The sequence below is a fragment of the Miniopterus natalensis genome, chromosome 2 (assembly GCF_054644295.1).
Source record: "Miniopterus natalensis isolate mMinNat1 chromosome 2, mMinNat1.hap1, whole genome shotgun sequence".
NCBI classification, from domain to species: Eukaryota; Metazoa; Chordata; class Mammalia; order Chiroptera; family Miniopteridae; genus Miniopterus; species Miniopterus natalensis.
In genome coordinates this window covers 88954044-88981237 of record NC_142082.1, presented here as the reverse complement: position 1 = coordinate 88981237, position 27194 = coordinate 88954044, and the positions used below count along the sequence as shown (strand labels likewise).

The following is a 27194-nucleotide window of genomic DNA, read 5'->3' as shown; positions in this document are numbered from 1 at the left end:
TGTTTTTATTGATTTCAGACAGAGGAAGGGAGAGGAAGAGAGAGAGAGTAACATCAATGATGAGAGAGAGTCATTGATGGGCTGCCTCCTGCACAACCCTACTGGGGATCAAGCCTGAAGCCCTGGCATGTGCCCTGACTGGGAATCAAACTGTGACCTGCTTCATAGGTAAACACTCAAATACTGAGCCATGCAAGCCATACCCAACATCATTTATTGAAGAGACTGTCTTACTCCATTGTATTCTCTTGTATCCTTTGTCAAATAGTAATTGACCAAAAAGACATGGGTTGATTTCTGGGCTCTCTGTTCTGTTCCATTGATCCATATGCCTTTTCTTGTCCCAGTACCATGCTGTTTTGATTACCATGGTTTTGTAGTATAGTTCCATATCCAGTGTTGTGATCAATCCAACTTTGTTCTATTTCCTCAAGATTGCTGGGTCTTTCTGGTTTCATATAAGTTTTTGAAATATTTGTTCTGTAAAATATGCCATTAGTATTTTAATAGGAATGTCATTGAATCTATAGATTGCTTTGGGTAGTACGGGCATTTTAATGATGTTGAGCCTTCCAATCCATGAACATGGTATGTTGTATCTTTCTGTTATTTCTTTTTCAGTGACCTATAATTTCCTGAGTATGGAACTTTTACCTCTTTGTTTATGTTTATTCCTGGGCACCTTTTTTTTTTTTTTTTTTTTTTACAATGGTATCTGGAATTCTTGGTTTCTCTTTCTGCTAGTTCATTATTGGTGTTTAAAAATGCAAATGACTTCTGGATATTAATTTGTATTCTATTACTTCACCAAATTTATTTATTAAATCTTGTAGTTTTTATAGGATTCTTTACAGTTTTCTACATACAATGTCATGTCATCTGTGAATAATGACAATTTTACTTCTTCCTTTTCAATCTGGATATCTTTTATTGCTTTGTCTTGTCTGATTACAGTGAGTAGGACTTGCAGCACTATGTTGAATAAGAGTGATGAAAATAGCATCCCTGTCCCTTTCCTGATCTTAATGGATCAATTTTAAAATTTGCCCATTTTGTATGATGTTAGCTGTAGTATTTACATATTACTTTTATTATGTTGAGGTATGATCCCTTTATTCTCACTTTGTTGAGAGTTTTTATCACAAATAGGTGCTGGATATTGTCTAATGCTGGATAATGTCCATTGATGTGATCATGTAATTTTTGTCTTTCATTTAGTTTATGTGATGTTGCACACTTATTTATTTGCAAATATTGAACAATACTTGCATCCCTGAAATAAGTCTCATTTGGTCCTTGTGTATGATCTCTAACATACTGCTGGATCTGATTTGATAATATTTTGTTGAGGGTATTAGCATCTATGTTTATCAAGGATATTAATAGGCCTATAATTTTTTTTGTGTGTGTGTAGTATCTTTATCTGGTTTTGGTGTTAAGATACTGCTGTCCTTTTTTTAAAAACAACAACAACAAAAAGCTTAGACATCTCCCTCTTTCTTGAAATTTTTGGAATAGTTTGAGGAGGATGGGTGTTAGTTCTTTGAATGTTTGGTTAAATTCACCTACAAAGCCATCCAGTCTAGGACTTTTTTTGCTGGGAGGTTTTTTTTATTACTGCTTCAGTTTCATTAGTTGTCATTGGTCTATTCCAGTTATCTGATTCTTCTTGATTATGATTTGGAAGATTGTATGCTCTTTTGAATTTGTGTTTCACCCAGGTTGTCCAAAGTGTTTGCATATAGTTGTTCATAGTATTTTCTTACAGTCCTCTGTATTTCTGTGATGTCAGTGGTTACTTCACCTCTTTCATTTCTGATTTTATTTATTTGGGTCCTCTCTATTTGTTTCATCAATCTTGTGTATCTTTTCAAAGAACCAGCTCTTGATTTCCTTTACTTTTGTATATATTTTTTAGCCTCTATGTCATTTATTTCTGCTATGATCTTCATAATTTTCTTCCTTCTACTTATTCTAGGGTTTTCTTTTTCTTTTTCATGTTATTTTCGTTGTAGTGTTAGATTGTTTATTTGAGATTTTTCTTGTTTCTTGAGAAAGCCCTATAATGCTATGTCCCACCCTTTCAGGACTGCTTTCACTATGTCCCATAAATTTTGGGTTGTTATCTCTTCGTTTTCATTTGTTTCCAAGAAGTTTTTATTTCTTCCTTAACCTTATTGATAACCCATTCACTGTTTAATAACATGCTTTTTAGCTTCCATGTGTTTAAATGTTTTTTGTGTTTTTATTGTTTTTTATTTCTAGTTTCATGCCATCATGATCCGAGAAGATGCTTCATATGACTTCAGTCTTGAATTTGTTAAGACTTACTTGGTATCCTCCAGTGTTGTCTATCTTTGAGAATGTTCCATGTGCACTTGAGAAGAATGTATATTCTGCTGCTTTGGGATGAAATGTTCTGTAAATATCAATTAAATACATCTGATCTAGTGTGTCATTTAGGATCACTGTTTCCTTGTTGATTTTTTGTCTGAAAGATATATCCAGTGATGTCACTGGGGTCCCTACTATGACTGTGTTACTGTTGAGGTTTCATTTAAAATTCTCCAAAAGTGTATTTATATATATATATTTAGGTGCTCCAATATTGGTGCAAATATGTATACCAGGGTTATGTACTCTTGTTGGATCAACCCCTTTATTATTATGTAGTGGCCTTCTTTGTCACTTGTTATGCTCTTTGTTTTGAAGTCTGTTTTGTCAGATATAAGTTTTGCTACACCCGCTTTTCTTTCCCTTTCCATTCACATGGAATATTTTTTCCATCCCTTTGCTTTCAATCTGTGTGAATCTTTTGTCTGAGGTGGGTCTGTTTTGCATAGCATATATGTGGGTCATGTTTTCTTATCCATTCAGCTACTCTGTCTTTTGATTATGGAGTGTAATTCATTTACATTTAAGTTTATTAGACTTATTTATTGCCAGTTTTTTCTTTATGCTTACATTCATCTCTCTATTTCTTATTACAACAGTCTCTTTAACATTTTTCCAATGCTGGTTTAGAGGTATTAAACTCCTCTAGACTTTCTTCACTGTGAAGCTCTTTATTCCACCTTCAATTTGGAATGATAGCCTTGCTGGATAGCGTAGTCTTGATTACAGATCCTTGGTCTTCATTACTTTGAATACTTCATGCATTCCCTTTTGGCCTATAGTGTTTCTATTCATACATTAGCTGACAGCCTTATGGGAGCTCCTTGTAGGTAACTAATTGATTTTCACTTGCTTCCTTTAAGATTTTCTTTGTCTTTAATTTTTGGCATTTTAGTTATTATGTGTCTTGTTGTGGGCCTTTTTGAGTTCATCTTGATTTGGACTCTGTGCTTCCTGAACTTGTGTGATTTTTTCCTTCATGAAGTTAGGTAAGGTTTCTTTCATTATTTCCTCAACAGCATTCTCAATTACTCACTTTCTTTTTCTTCTGCTACACCAATTATGTGGATGTTCTTATGTTTAATGTTGTCCCAATACTCCCTTAAACTGTATTTCTGGTTTTTATTTTATTTAATTAATTAATTAATTTATTTATTTATTTATTTATTATTTATTTATTTATTTATTTGCTTATTTATTTATGCTCAGATTGAGTGATTTTTATACCTTGTCTTCAAGGTCTCTGATTCAGTCCTTTGCTTCCTTCTGTTTATTTCATCCAGTGCATTTTTTTATATCAGCTATGTCATTCTGCATTTCTGAATTGTTGTTTCTCATGTTTTGTATGTTTTTTTCATGCTGTTGAGTATCCTTATAATCATTACTCTGAACTCTATGTCTGATAAATTGCCTATCACCATGTCATTTATCTCTTCCTCTGGATAATTCTCTTTGTCTTTCATTTGGGGCCTGTTTCTTTGTCTCTCCATTTTGGCAGTCTCTTTGTTCTTGTTTCTATTCATTAGGTATATCTGCTATTACTCCCAGTCCTAGTGTTGTGGCCTTTATAGTGGGTGTCTTGTGGGACCCAATGGTGTAGTCTCCTTGATCTTCTGAGCTGGGTACTCTAGGAATGTCACTTGTGTCAGTTATGTGGTCCCTCCCATTGTCATTGGCTCTCAATTGCTCTTGTCCCAAGTCATGGGTGGGCTCAACCCTCAGACTAGCTGACTATGAGGCTCATCCCCAATTATGTCATGGCGACTGTTATACAGATGCTAACAGAACTAAACAAGACAAAACTGTAAACAACACACACACATATACACACACACACACACACATACTAAAAACTAATAACAAGAACAAAAACACCACCACCAATAACAAAAAATGTATAAGGAAAAGAGAAGTAAAAAAAAAAGAATACTATAATACAAGAGACTAAAAGCATTAGAGCAGACAGTGGGAAATGAAAGCAGAGAAGGGAAGAAAAGAAAGTGGAGAAAAATTAAATTTAAAAAAAGTGAAAAAATATATATGAAATAATAATTTTAAAAAGTTAATAATAATGAATAAAATAATATATGGAATAGGAAAAGAAAAACAAAAAAAATAAAAATAATAAATAAATATAAATTTAAAAAGCAAAGAGAAAGAAAAAATAGATGAAGACAAGGAAAGAAAAATAAGGGATATGAGAGGAAGAAAAAGAGAACAAAACAAAATATAAAAAAATAAAAGAAAAAAGATTATACACAAAATAATAATAAAGACATTTTTTAAAAAAGGAAAAGGAAAAAAAAGTTGAGTTCACCTCTACAGATTTCAGTGCCTGCTGTGCTCAAACTTTGGCACTGCTATTTGTGATGCTCACTAGATTTTGCTCTGATGTTTTCACGAATGGCCCCTTGGTGGGCCTTTCACAGACCTACCCGTAGGTTCTTTGATGCGAACAATTTCAGCCACCAGTTTGATGCTCAGCAGGGCAGAGCTCCAAATAGTCTGCTGGGTGGGCCTCTGAAGTCAAAAGACTGGGTCTACATTGGGTCTCACACCCTTGAATGTTCCTGCTCTGAGTTACTATCCCTTCCCCCATGGATCAATGCTCTGCAGAGGTATCCAGGACCTGACCTGGATGGTTTAACATTGGGGGTAGTGCTTGTAATCTATAGGAGTGAAGAACAGCACTTCCTCTTTTTATCTGGGCTGCACTGGCTGCTGGCTATACGCAGTGGGGAGCTCTGATCTATTTCTTTGTAATGCTGCCAAGGGCCCATCACTTGCCTGTCTGTCTTCTGGATAGAAACCCACCCAGGAAACACTGTTGCAACATCTCAGCTCTACTTGGCTTCCTGGCACCCCTTTGCCACACCACACAAGGTAGGAGGGGATCCAAAGGCACTCCAGTCTTTCCCCACAGCCAGCCCTTTTGAGCAGGGCCTCCACCGAGGCTCAAATGGGCTAAATGTCCATGTACCCTGCACTATCAGAATGAGCAGGATGGGCACAGATTTCTTTTTTTTTCTTTTTTTATTATAATTTTTTTTTTTACATTAGGCCCCTTTTAATCCTTATTGATGCCCTCCACCCCACATCCATCCTACCACCAGGCTTTCTCTGTACCAATGTCTGTGTACATGGGTTATGCTTATAAACATATAAGTTCTTTCATTAATCTCTCCCCACCCACTGCCCCCTCCCCACCTTCCCTCTGAGATCCCTCAGTCTGTTCCATGATTCTATGTCTCTGGATCCATTTTCTTCAGCAGTTTATTTTGATTATTACAATACACATATAAGTGAGATCATGTGGTATTTGTCTTTCTCTGACTGGCTTATTTCACTTAGCATAATACTTTCTACTTCCCTACATGCTGTGCCAAAGGATAAAAGATCCTTCTTTTTTACAGCTGCATAGTATTCCATGATGTAAATGTACCACAGCTTTTTTATCCACTCATCTAGTGATGGGCACTTTGGCAGTTTCCAGATCTTAGCTATTGTAAATTGCACAGCTATGGACATAGGGGTGCATAAGCCCTTTGTGATTGGTGTTTCTAGTTCCTGAGGATATATTCCTAGAAGTGGGATCACTGGGTCAAATGGCAGGTCAATTTTTAATCTTTTGAGGAAATCCTATACTGTTTTCCATAGTGGTTGCCCAGTCTGCATTCCCATCAGCAGTGTACTCGGGCTCCCTTTTCTCCACACCCTCGCCAGCACTTGTTGTTGGTTGATTTGTTGATGGTAGCCATTCTGAAAGGGGGGAAGTGATACCTCATTATGGTTTTAATTTGCATCTCTCTGATGCTTAGTGACTTTGAGCATTTTTTCATATGTCTCTTAGACATTTGTATGTCCTCTTTGGAGAAGTGTCTACTTAGGTCCTTTGCTCATTTTTTAATTGGATTTTTTTTCTTCCTTTTGTTAAGTTGTATGGAGTTCCTTATATATTTTGGATATTAACCCTTTATCAGATGTGTCATTGGCAAATGTGTTCTCCCATAGTGGGCTCCCTTTTTGTTTTGTTGGTTTCTTTTGGTGTGCAGAAGCTTTTTATTTTGATGCAGTCCCATTTGTTTATTTTTTTTCTTAGTTTCTCTTGTCCTAGGAGATGTATCAGCAAAGATACTGCTAAAAGAGATGTCTGAGATTTTAGTGCCTATGTTTTCCTCTAGAATTTTTATGGTTTCATGTATTACATTTAAGACTTTATCCATTTTGAATTTACTGTGATGTAAGTTGGTGGTCTAGTTTCATTCTTTTGCATGTACCTGTCCAATTTTCCCAACACCATTTATTGAAAATACTGTCTTTACTCCATTGTATATTCTCACCTCCTTTGTAAAATATTAATTGACCATATGGCTTGAGTCAGTTTCTGGGTTCTCTGTTCTGTTCCACTCATCTATATGTCTGTTTTTGTGCCAGTACCAGGCTGTTTTGATTACAGGTGCTTTGTAGTATAACTTGATATCCTATTGTGATCCCTTCAACTTTGTTCATTTTCCTCAAGATTGCTATGGCTATTTGGGGTATTTTTTTGTTCCATATAAATTTTTGAAGTGTTTGTTCTAGATCTGTGAAATATGCTGTTGGTATTTTCATCGGGATTCACTGAATCTGTAGATTGCTTTGGGTAGTATGGACATTTTAATGAGGTTAATTCTTCCAATCTATGAACATGGTATATTTTACCGTTTGTTTATATCTTCCTCTATTTCTTTTTTCAGTGTCCTGTAGTTTTCTGAGTAAAGGTCTTTTACATCTTTGGTTAAGCTTATTCCTAGGTATCTTACTTTTTTTGTTGCAATGGTAAATGGAATTCTTTTAGTTTCATTTTCTGAGAGTTCATTATTGGTATATAAAAATGCCATTGATTTCTGGGTGTTTATTTTGTATCCGGCTACCTTGCAGAATTCATTTATTAAATCTATAGTTCTTTGGTGGAGTTTTTAGAATTCTCTATGTACAATATCATGTAATCTGCACATGATGACAGTTTTGTTTCCTCCTTTCCAATTTGGATGACTTTTATGTTTTCTTCTTTTCTGATCGCTGTGGCTAGGACTTCCAGTAATACGTTGAATTAGAGTGGTGAAAGTGAACACCCCTCTCTTGTTCCTGTTCTTAGGGGAAATGGTTTTAGTTTTTTGCCCATTGAGTATGATATTGGCTGTAGGATTGTTATATATGACCTTTATTATGTTGAGGTATGATCCCTCTATTCCCACTTTGCTGAGAGTTTTTATCAAAAATGGGCGTTGGAATTTATCAAATGCTTTTTCTGCATCTATTGATATGATCATGTGATTATATGATCATGTGTTTTTCAGTTTGTTTATGTGATGTATCACATTTATTCCTCTGTGAATATTGTTCCAGTCTTGCATCCCTGGAATAAATTCCATTTGGTCATGGTGTATGATCTTTTAAATATATTGCTGAGTCCGATTTGCTAATATTTTGTTGAGGATTTTTGCATCTATGTTTACCAGAGATTCTCTTTCTTTGTAGTGTCCTTATCTGGTTTTGGAATTAGGCTAGTGCTGGCCTTATAAAAAGAACTTGGAACTCTTCCTTCCTTTGGATTTTTTGAAATAATTTGAGGAGTATAGGTGTTAATTCTTCTTTGAATGTTTGGTAAAAGTTCCCTGTGAAGAGAACTTTTGGGGCTAGGGCTTTTGTATGCTGGGAAACCTTTGATTGCAGCTTCCACTTCATCAGCAGTTATCGGCCTATTTAGGCTTTGTGACTCCCTGATTGAGTTTTGGAAGTTTCTATTTTTCTAGGAGCTTATCCATTTCATGCAGATTGTCCAGCTTGGTGGTATATAGTTGTTCATATTATTTTCTTACAACTCTTTGTATTTCTGTTGGGCGAGTTGTTATTCCACCTCTTTTGATTCTCATTTTGTTTATTTGGGTCCTCTCCCTTTGTTTCTTGATGAGTCTGGCCTAAGGTTAATCAATCTTGTTTATTTTTTCAAAGAGCCAGCTCTTGGTTTCATTGATCTTTGTATTTTTTTTAGTCTCTATGTCATTTATTTCTTCTCTGAGCTTTATTATTTTTTTCCTTCTACTTACTTTGGGGTTTTCTTGTTTTTCTCTTTCTAAGTTTGTAAGTTGTAGGATAGAGAGTCTATTAGAAGTTTTTCTTGTTTTTTGAGGTAGGGTTGTAGGGCTGTGAACTTCCCTCTCAGGACTGCTCTCATTGTGTCTTATAAATTTGGAGTTGTTGTGTGTTCATTTTCATTTGTTTCCAGAAAGTTTTTTATTTTTTTCTTGATCTCTTTGGTAACCCATTCATTGTTCAAACACATGCTTTTCACCCTCCATGTGTTTAAAAGTTTTTTAGTGTTTTTATTGTAGTTAATTCCTAATTTTATGCCACTGTTGTCTGAAAAGATGCTTGATACGATTTCAATCTTCTTGAGCTTGTAGAGACTTACTGTCCTAACATGTGATCTATCTTTGAGAATGTCCCGTTTGCACTTGAGAAGAATGTATATTCTGCAGCTTTGGGATAGAATGTTTTGTAAATGTCAATTTAATCTATCTGATCTAGTATGTCATTTAGGGTCACTGTTTCCCTGTTGATTTTTTGTCTAGAAAACCTATCCAGTGAAGTCAATGGGGTGTTAAAATCCCCTAGTATGACTGTATTGCTGTTGATCTCTACCTTAAAGTCCTCAAGAGTTGTTTTTTTTAATAAATTTAGGTGCTCCTATATTGGGTGCATTTATGTTTATCAGGGTTATAGTCTCTTATCGGATTGATCCCTTTAGTGTAATGTCCTTTCTTGTCTCTCGTTATGGTCTTCATTTTGAAGTCTATTTTATCAGATATGACTATTGCTACCCCAGCTTTTTTTTCATTTCCATTTCCCTGGAAAATATTTTACCATACCTTCACTCTCATCCTGTGTGATTCTTTTGTTCTGAGGTTGGCTGGTCTCTTGTAGACAGCATATATTTGAGTCATGTTTTCTTATCCATTCAGTCACCCTGTATTTTTTTATTGCAGCATTTAATCCATTTTACATTTAAAATCATTACTGAAAGATACTTATCGCCCGGTTGGGTGTGGCTCAGTTTTTGAGCATTGACCTAGGATCCAGGAGATGGTGGTTTGGTTCCCAGTCAGGGCACATGCCCAGTTTGTGAGCTTCATCCCCAGTCGGGGGCTTGCAGGAGGCGGCCAGTCAATGACTCTCTCATCATTGATGTTTCTATCTCTCTCTCCCTCTCCCTTCCTCTCTCTGAAATCAATAAAGATATATTTTTTTTAAAAAAGAAAGATACTTATCTACTGCCATTTTGTTTCTTTATGCCTACGTTTCTCATTCTCTTTATTTCTACTTCTAATTATAGCAGTCTCTTTAACCTTTCCTGTAATGCTAGTTGTGTAGTGATTAAGTCTTTTAGCCTTTTTTTTGTCTGTGAAGCTCTTTATTTCACCATCTATCTTGATTGATAATCTTGCCGGATAGAGTAGTCTTGGTTTCTGATCCTTGTTTTGCATTACCTTGAATACTTCATGACATTTCTTTCTGGCCTGTAGAGTTTCTGACGAGAAGTCAATTGACAGCTTTATGGGGGCTCATTTGTAGGTAACAGATTGCTTTTCTCTAGCTTCCTTCTCTCTTTGTCTTGAATTCTTGACTTTTTAATTATGATGTTTCTGAGCATGGGCCTCTTTGGATTCTTCTTGCTTGTGACTCTCTGTGCCTCCTGAACTTGTGTGACTTTTTCCTTGACCAGGTTTGGGACGTTTTCTGCCATTATTTCATCAAACAGGTTCTCTAACCCCTGCTTACTTTTGACCTCCTCTGGCACTCCTATAATAAGAATATTGTTTTGTTTCATGCTGTCCCACAGCTCCCTTAGACTGTCCTTCTGTTTTTTAATTGTTTTTTGTTTGGGGGTCTCTGATTGAATGATTTTTTTCTACCTTGTCTTCTAATTCACTGATCCAATCCTCAGCTTCCTCTAATCTGTTTATTCCTTCCAATGTGTTCTTTATTTCTGCTATTTCATTCTTCATTTCTGACTGGTCATTTTTCATAGTTTCCATATCTTTTTTCATGCTATGGAGCATCCTTACAATCAGTATTCTGAACTCTGTATCTGAGAGATTGCTTATCTCCATTTTATTTAGTTCTTTTTCTAGAGACTTCTCTTGTTCTTTCATTTGGGGCTTATTTTTTGTCTCCCCATTTTGGCTACATTTTTGGGTTTGTTTTTAAGTGTTAAGCAGATCTTCTAGAACTCTCAGTCTTTTTGGAGCACCTCTGGTACAGGCCAATGTCAGGCGCAGTTTGCGACTGGCCCTGAGTACCCTGTTTGGAGCTATCAACAACCCTAGTCTCGAGGCCTCCACTGCTGGGGCTGCGTGCATTTAGACAGGACCAAGATGCACACCAAAGTATGCTTTCCTATGGCCTGGGTCCAGAAGCAGATCAGGCAAAGACTCAAAGCACCCTGAGGTCTTCCTCTGCCTGCAGACTGATGAATTTGATCCTCTTAATGAGCCTCAGGCTGTAGAAACTCCTCTAGGCAGGGTGAGAGGCTTTCCAGCAGGGTGGGACAATTGCTTCCCTCTTCAGGCAAAAGCCGAAAATTTGTTGCCCAAGGAAGATGTCTTCTATAGTCTAGGGGAATGACTAGGTACAGGAATCCAGATGGGCATCTCCTGATCTCACTCTCCAAAGCATACAACCCCAGACTCTCCCCACACAGCTCCAGTCTACTACACTTCCCCTCCACTGGAGCAAGGTGAGTGGCTGCACAGGAAATGTTGTGGGTTGTCTCTTTAAGAGGGTGCCTGCAGTTCCAGCTGCCTCTCCTTGGAAGACAGAAACCCAGCTGCTTTTCACAGTCAGATGTTATTTGGGCACCTTTCTCAGTTCTGAGGCTCTTGGCTGGGAAGCTCAGCCTGGGGGTTAGACTCCAGGGTCCTCAGTGGGAACCGCCCACAACTGAGATATCCCTCTGAACCTTCATCTGCTGCCTGTGGGAGCCCAGCCAGCCCTCTTGTGCCTCCACACTGCCTACCAGTCTCTGTGCGTTCTCCAGTTTTCCTCCTTGATTTTGAGGGTGCTCTCCAGCTAGTCTTCAGTTGGTTTTTATGAGGGTTTTTCTATGTTTTAGTTGCAAATCCAGATTCATCCCAGGATACTGTCAGTGTAGCTTCCACTGTCTGCCCCCATCTTGGATCTCCCCTTCCCTGGGCACAAATTTCTAATTGTACCCCATTTTCCTTTGGCTTGGATCAACACAGAACTGGGCAGACTTAGCAGTTTCTCAGGTTGGGGGTGAGTTGCTGTCCATGAGCTTGAGGTGGGATCTCTTTTTTTCCCCCAAATCACTCAGACCAGCCAATATCTGGCACTCTACCCAGTGTTCCACCAGGGGATGGAAGACCTCTGAGTCACTGCTGAATGTACTGATCAGCCCTCTCCAAGGCAGAGCTCTGTGATGTGGAGCTTTGCTGCTTGGCCCCTCACTCAATCCCAGGTCAGAGTGATTTTTCTCTGCCTGGTGCTGCAACAAAGAGATCATCCTTTGCCTGGGGTGTTGCAGTTTGAGCTTCTACATGCATTCCCCTTCCCTTCTCTGTTTTTCTGGATTGGGGATTCCTGCATGGGGCTGAGGTTCCATGCTCCCAGTGGGGCAGGGGCTCTGCTGCCACAATATCCCTCGGCTTCTGGCCCTGTACCTGCTTAAGTTGCTTCACCCTCTCTGTATTTTCTTCTGTCTTTCCTCTACATTCCCTGCTCACAGTACTTCAAATCAAATACAGCTCAGTTGGTTTTTCAAGCCTGTTGCCCTGCAGTTCAGCCACAAATTAGTCTGATGTGAGCAAGTGGTTGGAGGTTCCAGCTACTCTGCAGTCATTTTGAATTCCTACTTGGGTGCTAATTTTTAAGGCCTTTCCCAAAACTGGTTTTTATTTTTTTCCACAGAATTCATTATAACTCAATTATAACAATCAAATTTGTATCATAGCTTATTTCCATCAAAAATATTTTAGTGTGCACATAAAATATCCAGATGTAGACTTATGTTATCACCTTAGTATGAATTATAAAACTGATAACATTTTATATAAATTAAGTAGACTATTAGTGAAGGCTATTATAATAATAAAGCAGGAAGTACTTTGTTCCCAATGGGAGAAATGTAGCTGCTGAAGTAAGTTGATATTTTCTGTGTGCCTAAGAATATACCATAATTATTTAACATATATAAATCTATGCACACTGACCATGATGATGAAAATGGTGAACTGAGGAAAAGATGTATCATAGGAAGACATCTAAGTTTTGTTAAAATAACCTCTAGTGAATTCCTAGGCATAAGCCAACAATTGCTCATAGTATCCAAATTATACATCTTGCCTATAACACATAGTTATTTAACAGGTTCTCTCTAACAAAACGTGCCTCTTATTTCCATGACTTATTTTATATTTTTATCTTTTAAAAGGTTGATATTAACAAACCTGAAAATTTCAACAAGGTCTACCAAGTTGAAAATGTAAAATGAAAAAGGGTGATCATATTCTTATGTAGATAAAGTCTCATCAAGACAAACAATCATATAAATATTCTCCCTTTTTGGTGACAATTTGTTCATCTTTTGTCTAATAGATATTAAGAGCATATGGCTTCGGATACTCATACTGAAAAGTTAAAGGCCGATGGTGGTGCACAGGTAGGCTAAGTAGCCATCTCAGATGGTAGATAAAAAAAAAATAGAAATTATTTAAGAAAAGGGGATGATAGATAGATATTCAAAGAGAAGAGCTACACAGCACTGAGCCAAAGGGTATTGGGTCAATGATGGCAGCAAAAATATACTTGGGACAGTGAAACAAGAAAGAGCATAGAAGAAGCAACAGGAGAAACTAGGCTGAGCTGCTTTGGCTCACTGAGTAGGAGAGAGAGAAGGGGGCCTTGGAGACAGGTTCAGGGACCTTGGAGACAGGTTCAGGGAGTAAGCCTGAGATGAGCTGCTACTGCCCATTGCTCCCCTGGCTGAAAGTCTTGTGGTGTCCCCTCGGATGGATGGAGATGGTGCTGGCATGCTCCCCTGATAGGGAGCCAGTGCTGGGTCCTTTGTCCTGAGCATATTTATCTCTTCCTTTCATATGAGAGGTCCCAGGGGAGTGTCTCAATAGAGTATTCATCATCTTTCCAGGTATTCTCTTTAAGGGTCCTGGTCTCCATTGATGGGTTGATGCCAGGGCAGGGGGCCATTAGTCTCTGTGCCTGGTCTTGAGTCAGCTAGTTTTCTGGTTTTGCTGCTTATCTGTGCCTGGAGCTGAAATACAACTGAGGCCTAGAAGTTATCTTTAGAGAGGAATGCTCAGGGGGTCTAAACTGCATGACCAGCAATATGCTAGGGGAGGATAGATTACCCTGGGGACAAAGTTCTGTTTTCCCATTTCTAGGCATCTGGGGCTTCCTGCCCTGGTGAGTTTCTGTACCTGGGTTTCTGTACCTGGCCCATCTAACACATACTTTCAGCCTTACTCCTGAATTATCTATCTTCTCAAACATCCCCAAAAGATATTCTTGCAATTATAAGAAATAAGAAATAGTTTGTCCCTACTCTCTCATTTGGCAAAGTGCTCTAACTACCTCATCTAGCTAGCTGAAGACACTCAAATGTAGCTGTAGAACATCCTTTTATTAATTTAAAGGGATATTTTAATTTTATAAATCAGATAATTATTACAGTATGACATATGTACCTCATTTTCCTGTTTTCCTGTGGGTAAAAACATTTTTAAAGTCACTTTTACAGATTTATCAAGATTAAGACGTTAAAATATCAAACAAAGTATTTATATAGATATAAATTGTTGATTTTGCATATTCTATTGCTGATAAAATGACTTTTTTATTGGAGAGGAAATTAAGTCTTTTAGGTCAGGACAATGCAATACAAATCTGATACACTGCAAGTCAAATCTACAGGCTTTGAGAGACTGTTTGGCAACAGGTTCAGATGGTTCAAGGGAAGGGGAAGAGGTAGGAAAAGAAGAGTAGATACAAAATGAGGAAGGGTCTAAGTAAAGGAAGGGAGGGAAATTTAAAGTGGTTTTTATTAGTTAAGAATAACAATAGTAGGTCCTAGCCAGTTTGGCTCAGTGGTTGGAACGTGGGCCTGAGGACTGAAGGGTCTCAGGTTTGATTCCGGTCAAGGGCTTCAGTTGCAGACTCAGTTCCCGGCTCCAGTCAGGGCACATGCAGGAGGCAGTCAATCGATGTGTCTCTCTCACATAGATGTTTCTCTCTCTCCCTCCCTCTCTCTCTCTCTTTCTCTCTGTGTCTCTCTCTCTCTCCCTTCCACTCTCTCTGAAAAACAATGGAGAAAATATCCTCAGGGGAGGATTATTAAAAAACAAAGAAAAAGAATAACAGTAGTAGTTGTAGTAGTAGTGATAAAAGTAATAATCATAGAAACTAAGAAGTTAGGCACTGTGCTGAGTGATTGAAATGTATGGTCTCATTTGAACTTCACAGTAACTCCATTTCATTTAACTATTAAAAATGGTGCTACTATCTCATTTTACAGAAAAGAAAAAGACTTAGACAAATGAGATCACTTGCCCAGGATCAAAGAGTTAACAAATGGTAGATATTAGATTCAAACTCCAGTCAGTGTAACTGCAGAAGTAGAGCCTTCATCCCCTATATATACTGCCCTAGAAATGTGAGAAGTAAAATTCAAGGAAGCAAAAATAGCCCAGGAACTTAAGTCTTCAAACAAAATTTTAGTTCCTATTTTCTCTGCCTCTTTACCAACTTTGATTTTTACCTAGGTTGAATTTGAAAGGGCCTTGTTTACAATTCATTAAGGATGTAACACTCTTTAAGATGCACAGTTGATATAATTTGCTATTGAATATCATGTATACTAATATACCAAATTTATCACTACCATCACCATCATATCACCACTAGCTCCATCACCATCTCAGCCACCACCCCTGTCTCCAATCTAAAACACATGCATATGTGGCTCCCTAACACTGAAAAAAGCAATCTATTTCAAGAAAGAAAGAATAAATTCCTTTAGATATTTCCTTTTTGGTTTTCATGATCTTTTACTAAGACTTAAAGTTAAATTGCCTTCCTTCCAAGAATATCATTAATTTTTTTTTAAATTTTCATTGGTATATGTATGTATAGGTGTGTCCTCAGAATTATGTAGAGATAAATATATTTTCTTTGTATATAATTGTTTTAAAAATAGTCAGAGGTTTGCACTTGGTGAAAAATTGGAATTTTCATAGTGAAAACATTAATAGTGAAAACATTAATAGTGAAAACATTAATAGTCACTCTTTAAAAAATATATATTGTGTAACTACTACCATTCATTGAAAAGTGACTTGAGCAAAGATTTGGAGGAATATGCATTCATTGTTTTCTTATCTATATAAACATCTTATGCCTTAGTTTTCATGGAAACTTTTAAACATAAATTCTATTAAAAAGTATTTTACTGCATTGATAAAAACTTAATTGATTTTTAAGTTACTATATTTTGGTCATAAGCTATCAGATGACCCAGAATTCTAGAGTTCTACATTCTACATCTTAATCCAAAACTATCATGGCATCCTTTCTCACTTTGAAAATACATACTTCCTTAATTGTATATTCCTACTTATTTTCTCTAAGTGTTAATATGATGATGTCAAAACCATAGCAATTTAAGGGCTTATAGATGTCAAACTAAGCATATTTAACTATTTATGTTTCTTGAGGTGGTGTAGGCTGAATAAAATCATAATCATCGTGTATTTTTGTAGAAAATTTAGAATTTGAATTTTCTTCTCTGTTGAATGATTCCTAATTTCCAGAGATCTTTAAACATTAGAGTGAGAAACAATTCTGGAAACCAGATTTTATATTCATGTAAAGGCTTTGTTATGGAGTCTCAACTACAATCTTAAACACGAAATGGTTTTACTTCCAATCCCTCTCCCTAACCGCCCTGTACCAAATATCCTTTCCCTGTCTCTTAATTATATGTCTAGAAGATATCATCAATTTTTGAAATTTTGAGTTATTAAGAACTAGTCCCTGATCAGTTTAAAACTTGAATCTCATAATCAGTTTACAGCTCTCCGTTTTCCCCCAAAAGCCCTGATGCCTGGCTTGAAGGACTTGCAATTATCCATCTTTTGTTCATCCTCAATCCAAACACAAGAATGGAAAGAGGAACACAGACTCTTCGTGTTCTCACCTTTCCTTGGCTACTGGGGAGAGGGATGACAGGAAAAATTAAACATCTGCATTATTTGTTGGTTGCTGCATCTCTGACTAAGGCTGAGTAGCCTGTATGATAGGTCTTGACATATTGACTCTCCTAATCACTGTATGGGTGTTCTTTAGAGGGCCCTGTGTGTTTCTACACTGCACAGTTTTCTGAATCAGCTCTGCGTGACATCTGGTTCCTCAACTCTTGTAAATAGCTGTTGGCCCCCTTTGGGGGTCCTGTGATCCTAGCAAAAATGGAAAGACAAGATGACTCAAGCTCAGCATCTCCCTGTGATATACACTCACTCCACAACAAATTACAAAACCTTGCCACATTGAATGGCAAGAGGTTAGGTTGCTGCCAGCTGCCCTACTGCCAAGCCCCACTGTTTTTCTGTTTTTCTGTTTTCTCTGATGAAATAGACCCAAGGAGGGGTAGACAATTGCTTGAGCAGATGCCCAACTGGGGATTGAAATGCAAGTTTCTCCTTGTGGAAATCCTCAGTTTTTATGGAGGGTTTTCTTGGCGTCTCCCTCCCTTAACTTAGGGAGATGGTAGTGCTGGTGAGTAATCAGCCTCATCTTTTTTTCTGGTATGTCCTCTTAGATCAAGGCTCTCTTGTCACCTCTTCCCAGTCTTTTTTCTGTATAAACCATAGGGTTAGAGTGGTAGGTAGCTGGTAACAGATATGGTCCTCATGCCTCTTTCTGTAAGCTCTTTAGAAAGTGGATACTTGGGGCTCTTGTCTTTATCTTCGTTTGAATTTTAAGTATAACATTGAGACAGTAGGAGGTGTTCCTTAACTTAGTGCCTCTTATGGTCCAGCACAATGTGTGTCTTTACTGCATATAATAACTATTTAAATTTCTCTTTGAACAGAAGCAGAAATTTGACTAAAGACTACTTTTTTGTTCCCCAATTTGAAACAAACAAACAAAAAAATGTCAGCAAGGAGGAATTATTTCTGTTCTTTTTCTCTTCACTGATTTGGAACTGCAGCATGGAACTCGGTGTTCTGTTAAGAAACTCCCATGGTTAGATCCCTCCGCTAGCTTTTAGGTTGCCATAACAGGCCCTTGGAGGTTGCCAAAGGTGAAAAGGTGCCTTGCCCTTTGTTTAGGCCCTTTGTTGTGTTACTACTGACATCAAAAAAGGACAAGTCAAGAGGTCTTGTTGCAGTATTACACATTTCTTATGTGAAATCTGAGATGTTAAATGTGACATCTCAGGTCTGCCTACTTCATTTCATCCTCACAGCCAGTTTCATATGACAGAATATAACAGAACACTCAAATAGCCCTGATGAAAACTCTTATGGGAAAGCTGGAAAAAAATATTGTAAAAACTTCCAGGCATCCAGATATGTTTTTAAAAGGAAGTTCTCTGACTCATTTGCACTGTGATCTTTCCTTTGTTGGTCCCCACAGCTTTGACATCAATGCTTGTAATTAGACAACTCTGAGAAACCATGTCATACTTTTATAAACAGCAGAGAGCAATTTTGAAATGTTCCCATTGTGGGAACAGAACAGTTTGTGACAGAGGCTCCCTCCAGCTTTGTTCTCTTCAGCCTTTTTAGTTACCATGAACAGTTTATTATTTGAATGCATTTTTCAGTGAGTTAATACCACCCTCTAGTTTTTCTAAAGCCTTGTTTCTTCAAAAATTTCAGTGAATGTTGCCAGAATAAAGGGCACTTGGTATTTCAGTAACGTGCTTATAACAAATAGAAATCAATAGTCCTCAAACAGGTATGAGGTGACTAGAGCCACAAGCAGTGATTAATCTGGTGTTTTAAAAACAAAAGATTCCAAACTCCATTAGCTTATTATCACTAATCTACAGTATTATGTACAGCTCAAAGTTTTAAAAAAATGGTGTGAGTTCTCAATTAGATCAGGATCTCTTTTTCCGGCAGAATTGTGCCTTACAAAGGTCAGAAGTAAATTATCTTTATGCTGCCAGGAAAGTCAGATTTAAAGTCTCCTCTCTCAACTCCAAAGGAAGTGTTATATATCCAGATTGTGAGTTTTTGTTGTTACTCTCCCTAGGAAACTTCACAGGTCTTCTAGTCCAGACTTCCAACAGAAATCGGAGATGTTAAATGTGACATCTCCTTGAACCCATCTAATAAGAACAGAGTCTATTCAGATATTAAATGTGACATCTCCTTGAACCCATTAAATAAGAACAGAGTCTGTTCAGATGTTAAGGAGACATAGGTTAAAATGTTGCCTTATCATAAGCTTCATAACTCTGGTTGGTTAGTAGGTATTGGAAATATATTTCATTTTAAGATACATGCAAATTTGAAAACAACAAAACAGAGTCAGAGTTGGAATGTCCTTTACAGATCAGCCAGGCCAGGTTTCCACTTATTCCTAGAATTTCTATGGAGTATGACTGATGGAAGATATTACAGGCTCTGGACTGGAATCCTGATTCCACAGGGTGATACATTCCAGTTTGGAACAATTTGGATTGCCTTCCTCATATTGAGCAAAAAGGTTCCTTTCTATGATTTTCATACCAAAAATCCAACTTCTGCTTTCTGAGGCAGACCAAAGCAAGTCTGTGTCCTCAGCTACAAAGTCATTTTTAATCTTTCATGGCAGCCATTATGGTGGTTTATTTTAGTAAAATTTTGATAAATAGGAAGCAGCAATATCTGCCTATTTATATCATTGTGGTAGAAGGGTAGTCCTTGTATAGTTCTATATGTAGACCTGACAGTCCAATTCTTATTACTATATATTCTGAGGAAAGTTAGTTTGAAATCCATTTGTTCAATCAATGATTGCATGCGCACATCTTCTAACCTCTGGGAACTAGCAAAGATTCAAGCAAAACAAAACGAATAAAATATATTGTGAAATCTCAAAAATTAGAAAATGTTGTATAAGAGCACTACATTAAGGAGACTGAGCTTCAGTCCTAGTTTCTCCATTTACCAATAGCATAATATTAGTTACGCTGCCTCTTTGTGCCTTAGTTTTCTTTTCTACGTTGTGCTTGCATTCTGTATCCTGAGACTGTACCCAGACTCAATAATAAAAAGTACCATAGAAGCACTGAGCATTTTTTTGTGGATAAATAAATTCTAAAATTCACACAAGCTCTACAATGCAGTGCATGCATCATATTTTATTCAGTTCTGATATAGTCATTTCTTCAAAATGGAGGTGGTGGCCATTATAAGTCCCCCAATCTTATGTAAACTCTCAAAAGGGATTTATTTATGAATGAAACCTTAAAGGGGAAGCTAGAATGTAAACACCAAATGTAAAATAAAGGAGGGGCCTACAGCAGACTTTAAAATATAGACAATAATCATTCAACTGAATCAGTCTTTATTTGTGCTATTCATTTAAATGTAACCTAAAATGAATAAATAAAACTTTATTAAAAACATTAAATAGCCATTGTTACTTTCCAACAATTAATGATAGACTGTCATGTCTAATAATCTTTTATTTATTCCAAAGTATGATTGTGAAAATTTTCAAATCTACAGGAAATGCAAAAGACATGTACATTAATGCATATTTTACCTGTCACCAGAATATCACAATTAGTATTTTTCTCTATTCTTAAACTATCCCTATTTCCATTCATCCATCAACATCAATCTCATAAATTTTGCTGCCTTCAAATTAAGTTGTAGTACCATTTTTAATATCTGAAATGTTGATAAACACTTAAGAGTCCTGTATCACCAAAATCAAGATACAGGGATTGGCAAACTATGGCCTAGAGGCCAAATCTGGCCCTTTGACAGTTATAGTTTCACTGTAACACAGCCATACCCAATTATTAATTGCAAACCCTAAATTATTTATTAATATTATTAAAGTATTAATTTATTTAGAGAATACATATGATGGTAGTTGTAGATTTCAATAGATGTTTGTTATCAAATCAAGAAATTTCTCTTTAATTTATGCTTGTCTTAAAATTTTTATCATGAATACATGTTAAATTTTATCAAATGCATTTTCTGCATTTACTGTGAAGATCTTTCATTTTTCTTTTTTTTAATACATTTTTATTGATTTCAGAGAGAGGAAGGGAGAGGGAAAGATTGAAACATCAATGATAAGAGAGAGTCATTGATTGGCTGCCTCCTGCACAACCCCTGCTGGGGATCAAGCCCATAACTGGGCATGAGCCCTAACCGGGACTCAAACCTTGATCTCCTGGATCATAGGATGGTGCTCAACTGCTGAACCACACTGGTCAGGCTCTTTTCATTTTTTCAATAATCTGCTGATAATATATTGATTGATTCCTTTTTTTTTTTTTTTGGTGATTTTTTTTTATAGCTAATTTCTTTTTTCATTCTTTGTTTTTCATTGTTCAAAATATTACAAATGTCTCCTTTTTTCCCCACTGACCCTTTCCACCCCACACCAACACCCCTTCCCAGACCTTCACCTCATTATTGTCTGTGTCCATAGGTTACACATATATGCATATAAATTCTTTGGATAATCTCTTCCCACCCACCCACCATGCACTCCCACCTTCCGTCTGATATTCATCACTCTGATTCATCCTTCCATGTTATTGAATCTACTTTATTCATCAGTTTAAGTTCTTTACATTCCACGTATAAGTGAGATCATGTGATGTTTGTCTTTCTCTGCCTGACTTATTTTGCTTAGCATAATATTCTCTGGGTCCATTCATACTCTTCCAAAGGGTATGGGATCCTTCTTCTTAATAGCTGCAAAGTATTCTATGGTGTAAATGTCCACAGCTTTTTTATCCATTCTTTTATGTGGGGCACTTGGGCTGTTTCCAGATCTTAGCTATTGTAAATTGTGCTGCTGTGAACATAGGGTACATATATTCTTTCTGATTAGTGTTTCAGTATTCTTGGGGTATATTCCTAGAAGTGATATCACTGAGTCAAAAGATAGCTCCAGTTTTAATTTTTTGAGGAACCTCCATATTTTTTTCCATAGTGGCTGCACCCATCTGCATTCCCACCAGCAGTGTACAGGGTTCTCCTTTCTCCACATCCTCACCAAAGCATGTCATTTGTTGATTTGTTGATGGTAGCCATTCTGACAGGTTTTATCCATTTTAAATTTATTGTTGTGTATGGAGTAAGTTGGTGATACCTCATTGTGGTTTTAATTTGCATCTCTCATGATTTGTGACCTTGAGTATTTTTTCATATGTCTCTTGGCCACCTGTATGTCTTCTTCGAAGAAGTGTCTATTCATGTCCTTTGCCCATTTTTTAATTGGATTGTCTTCCTCTTGTTGAGTTATATGAGTTCGTTGTACACTTTGGAAGTTAGCCTCTTATCAGATGCATCCTTGACAAATATGTTCTCCCATATAGTCATGTTCCTTTGTATTTTGAGGCTGATTTCTTTTCCTGTGCAGAAGCTTTTTAGTTTGATGTAGTCCCATTTGTTTATTTTTTCTTTTGTTTCTCTTGCCCTAGGAGATGTATTGGTGAAAATTCCACTATGTGAGATGTCTGTAACTTTGCTGACTAGGTTTCCTTCCAGGATTTTTATGGTTTCACGACTTACATTTAAGTTTTTTATCCATTTTGAGTTTATTCTTGTGTATGGAGTAAGTTGCTGATCTAGTTTCATTTTTTTTGCATGTACCTGTCCAATTTTCCCAACACCACTTATTGAAGAAACTGTCTTTACTCTATTGTATGCTCTTGCCTGTTTTGTCAAATATTAATGGACCATAATGGCATGGGTCTATTTCTGGGGTATTTGTTCTGTTCCATTGATCTGTATGTCTGTTGTACCTATACCAGGATGTTTTGATTACAATGGCTTTGTAGTATAGTTTGACATCTGGTAAAGTGATCCCTCCAACTCTGTTCTTCTTTCTCAGTATTGCTGCAGCTCTTCAGGGTCTGTTTTGGTCCCAAATAAATTTTTGAAATATTTGTTCTAGCTCTGTTAAATATGATGTTAGTGTTTGAATTGTATTGAATCTATAGATTGCTTTGGGTAGTATGGACATTTTAATAATATTAATTCTTCCAATCCATGAACATTGTATATCCTTCCACTTGTTTATATCTTCCTCTACTTCTTTTTTCAGTGTCCTGTAGTTTTCCAGGTACAGGTCTTTTATATCCTTGGTTAAATTTATTCCTACGTATCTTATTTTTTTAGTTTCAGTAGTAAATGGTATTTTTTTTTTTTAAGTTTCTCTTTCTGAGAGTTCATTATTGGTGTATAAAAATGCCACTGATTTCTGGGTGTTAATTTTGTATCCAGGTATCTTGATGAATTCATTGATCAAATCTAGTAGTACTTTGGTGGAGTGTTTGGGTTTTCTTTGTACAATATCATGTCATCTGCAAATAATGATAGTTTTACATCCTCCATTCCAACTTGGATACCTTTTATGTTTTCTTCCTGTCTGATGGCTGTGGCAAGGACTTCCAGTACTATGTTGAATAAGAGTGGTGAAAGCAGTCAATCCTGGATTGCTCCTGTTTTTAAGGGAGATTGATTCTTAAATGTTGAAACCACCTTGCATTCATGACTTGGTCATGATTTATTATTAATGTATGTATTACTGTATTTAACATACTAATACTTTTGAGCATTTCTTGTGCATATTCATAAGGTTTATGAGTGTGTACTTCAGTTTTCTTTGTGTTATTTTTGTCTGAATTTTATCATAATAATACTTGCTTCTTAAATGTTACTTTCCGTCATATTTTTGTGTTTGATTCAAACTTGTATTATTTCTTCCTTAAATATATGGTAGACTTCATCAGGAAACAACTGTACCTAAAACTTTGTTAGAAGATTTTTAACAATAAGTTCACTTTCTTAAATAAATATAGGACAATTCAGGTTACTCTGTGTTGTCTTGAATCACTTTAGAAGTTTGTCTCTTTCAGGGAAAATGTCCAATTCATTGAATTTGTGAAATTTATGAGTACCAAGTTTTTCATTTTATTTACTTGTTATATTTATAAAATCTGTATAATCTGTATTGATGGCCTTTCTTTCATTTCTGATATTGATTATGTATATCTTCTCTGTTTCTTGACCATCATTCTAGCTAGAGTTTTATCACCTTTTATTATTTCAAATATCTATATTCAGTTTTCATTGATTTTTTTCTCAAGTTCTATATTTTAAAATTCATTGATTACTGCTACTATCGCTTTTATTTTCTTTCTTCTGCTTGCTTTGGGCTTAAATACTTCTTTTTTTTTATAGCGTCATAGTTAAAGCTGAGGACACTAATTTGAGACATTTATTCTTTTTTATAAAGCATTTAGACCTATAAATTTCACTCTAAGTATGACGTTGGCTGCATCACAGGTTTTTATTGTAATTTTATTTTCAATGAATTCAAAATATTTTCTTTTTAATTTATTTTTTTAATTTTTACTATCACCATTTATCTACTCTATGCCCTCTTCCACCTCCACCAATTTCTCTTTGACCAAGAGTTACTAGAAGTTCATTGTTTACTTGCAAACTACTTGGGCATTTTCCAGATACATTTCCTTATTGATTTGTTGTTTATTATGTTGTATGATTTCAACCTGTATAAGTATTTGAGGTTTGTTTCATAGTCCATAACATAGCTTATCATTGTAAATGTTCCCCACGTAGTCAAAAAAATATGTTTATTCTGCTGTTGTCAGGTTGTTATATAGTGTTATTCAGGACTTTCATATCCTTACTAAATTTCTGCCTACTGTTTTCATTGGTTACAGAGATAAATAAAGTTTCTAACTGTAACTGTACCTTCATTTTTTATTTCGGTTCTGATAATTATGGTATCTTGCATTATAAGATTATTTGGTTAGTTGTATACATATTTAGGATTGTTCTGTCTTCTCAGTGAGTTGACCTTTTTATCCTTACATTGTATCTCTTTACATACCTACTAACATTTCTTCTGATATATATCCATTCATTGATATAGCCCCTTGATATAGTTGTGATTTGGATTTTTATCTTGTACTGCTATCTGTCTTTTAATAATTGTTTTAGAACATATATTTCATTAAATGTAATTGTTGATGAAGGTGGATTTAAAATCTACTCCATTACTATCATTTTTCTTATTTGCTCCATCTGTTATTTGTTGTATTAAATATTTCTTTTTCTGCCTGTTTATGGATTGAGTATTTTTTATAACTCCGTGTTTATTTACATTTATTGCTCTTTATTAATACATTTAAAATATTTAAAGAGAATTTCCTAGGATTTTGAAATTTTAATTGATCACAGTCTAAATTCAAATAATATTATTTTGTTTTGCATGTAATATAAGAACCTTCTGATAGTATGTTATAAATTTTGCTTTCTCATCTTCAGTGCTAATGTTGTTATACAGTTTAATTTTACATATGCCACAAGTGTTATAAACCATAATAAGTTTCTACTAGTTTTTCTTTAGGCAGTGGATTACATGTTAGAACAATTCAAAGTTTTAAAAAATATCTAGATTTATTTTTACTTTAGCCATATCTGGATATAGAGTCTGATTTTTTTTTTTTTTTAAACTCAGGTTTCTGTTTATTATCATACACCTTTTGCCCAAAAAATATCCACTTAGCATTTCTCGTAGCATGGGTCATATGGCAATAAACTCTGAGTTTTTCATTGTCTAAAAAGTATCTTTTGTTCACCTTCACTTATTAGCACTATTCATTCTGTGTATAGAATTCTGGGTTGGCATTTTTCTTTTAGCACTTTAGTGATGTCACTCTGTCTTACATAGTTTCAGACAAGTTTTATATCAGTCTTATATCATTCCTTTGTGTGCAGTGTGACTTTTATTTCCATGCCATCCCACCCCGATGCCTTCAGTACTTTTTCTTATTTTTTTAAAAACAGTGTGAACATTATGGATCATGCTGTATATGTGTGTTTGTATTTTGAGTGTATTGAGTCTACCTGCGCAGAAGACTAGATAGAAGTAATTAGCATTTATGTACTTTATGAAAATAGAAACACATCTTCTGCTAGAACATTAGGAATTGAGGCAATATAGTCAGGAGCTGAGGTGAGCTGGGTTTGGGTTTCCTTATTGCTACAGTTTCAATACACCATATACTTCTGCCTAGGGTGATGTTATGGACTGTAAGTCTGTGTCCCCCTCAAATTCATATGTTGAAATCCTGACTTCCAATGTGCATGTATTTGGAGGTAGGGCCTTTGGGAGGCAATTAGGTTATGAGAGTGGAGCCCTCATGAATAGGATTTGTGCTCTTATAAGAAGAGGTCAGAGAGCTGGATCACTCTTTTTCTGCTATGTGAAGACACAAAGAGTCAGTAGTCTGCAACATTGAAGAGGGCTCTCACCAGCTGGGCCAGGTTGATACCCTGATCTTAGACTTGCAGCCTCCAGAACTATGATAAATAAATTTCTGCTTTATAAGACCACCCATTCAATGATACTTTGTTATAGCAGTCTGAAATGACTAAGACAAATGGGGAAGAATGATATTAGAGTTCCAGTTCCACCCACAGCTTTTGGCTACTGTGGTGCACCTATTCCTCAGGGGTGGAGGTGTCTCTATCCATGCTCTTGTCACTCCTCCAGTGGTTGTCAGCTTCTGGATGTTACCTGGTATCGGCCTGGTGATGGGGGGAGGGGAGGGAGCGAAGATTTTCTGTTGTCCCAGTCTAGGGTTAGACTTAGGTAAGCCTATGCCTGGTCATTGGGGAATTGAGTTTTTCAATGATCCACACCTTTCTTCTCATGACAGTAAATCTTTGCTGGCCATGTGCAGAAGTGGGTTTCTTGACCTTCCCCCTTTGGTAGGAATCTTTAATAATATTTGTGTAAACTCTAGACCTAGAACTGTTTCCTGCTTTTCCAATAGGGTTAAAATGTTTTGTTCCTTAGGGGTCAGGAGCCTGGGTAGGGCTTTATGCCCTTCCCCTGGAATCAGCCTCTTGAGTAGTGGGTGGAATCTATGGAAAAGATCATGCACGTGGGTGCAAATTCCCCTTGTGTCTGTGTCCCAGGAGTTCTGTCCTACCATGAGAACTCACATTCACATCTTTCTGAAACCTTCTTACTCCTTTGTATAATGCCAACATCTCTTATCCCTGCACTCTGCCACAGGTGACCTAATGCTCACATTGTAGCTCTCTTTGGTGAAACCTGCTTTTCCTTCAAGTATAGACTCCTTGGTGTCTCATCTCTTTAATGGGTTCATGAAAAGTCATGATTTTATAGTTAATGTGGCTTTTACTTGCTTTTAGTGTTGAAAAGATGTAAAGATCTGTGCTACACATTTGACTTTCCAGGCTATCATTTTTCTTAAAAGAATCTTATTGTTTGCTTGTATTAATGTACTTATAAAATCATATTTATTCTTTTAATATTTCCTGATTCTAGATACTTTGATATATCCTCCTCATAATTATGCTCTAAAAGCAGAATTATAAAATCTTAATAAGATGATGAAAATAGAATAATGATATACAGTGATATTTTACTTCCTAGAATTAAAAAGAAAAATCCAACACAAAACATTTTCTATT

General features: G+C 36.2%; 1 protein-coding gene across 1 annotated transcript in view; it reads left to right on the top strand.

The window, feature by feature from the left end:
• The window catches only part of TRPC4 (transient receptor potential cation channel subfamily C member 4), a 341290-nt gene that overhangs the window by 257196 nt on the left and 56900 nt on the right, over positions 1–27194 (top strand). The gene's annotated exons all lie outside the window — the stretch shown is intronic.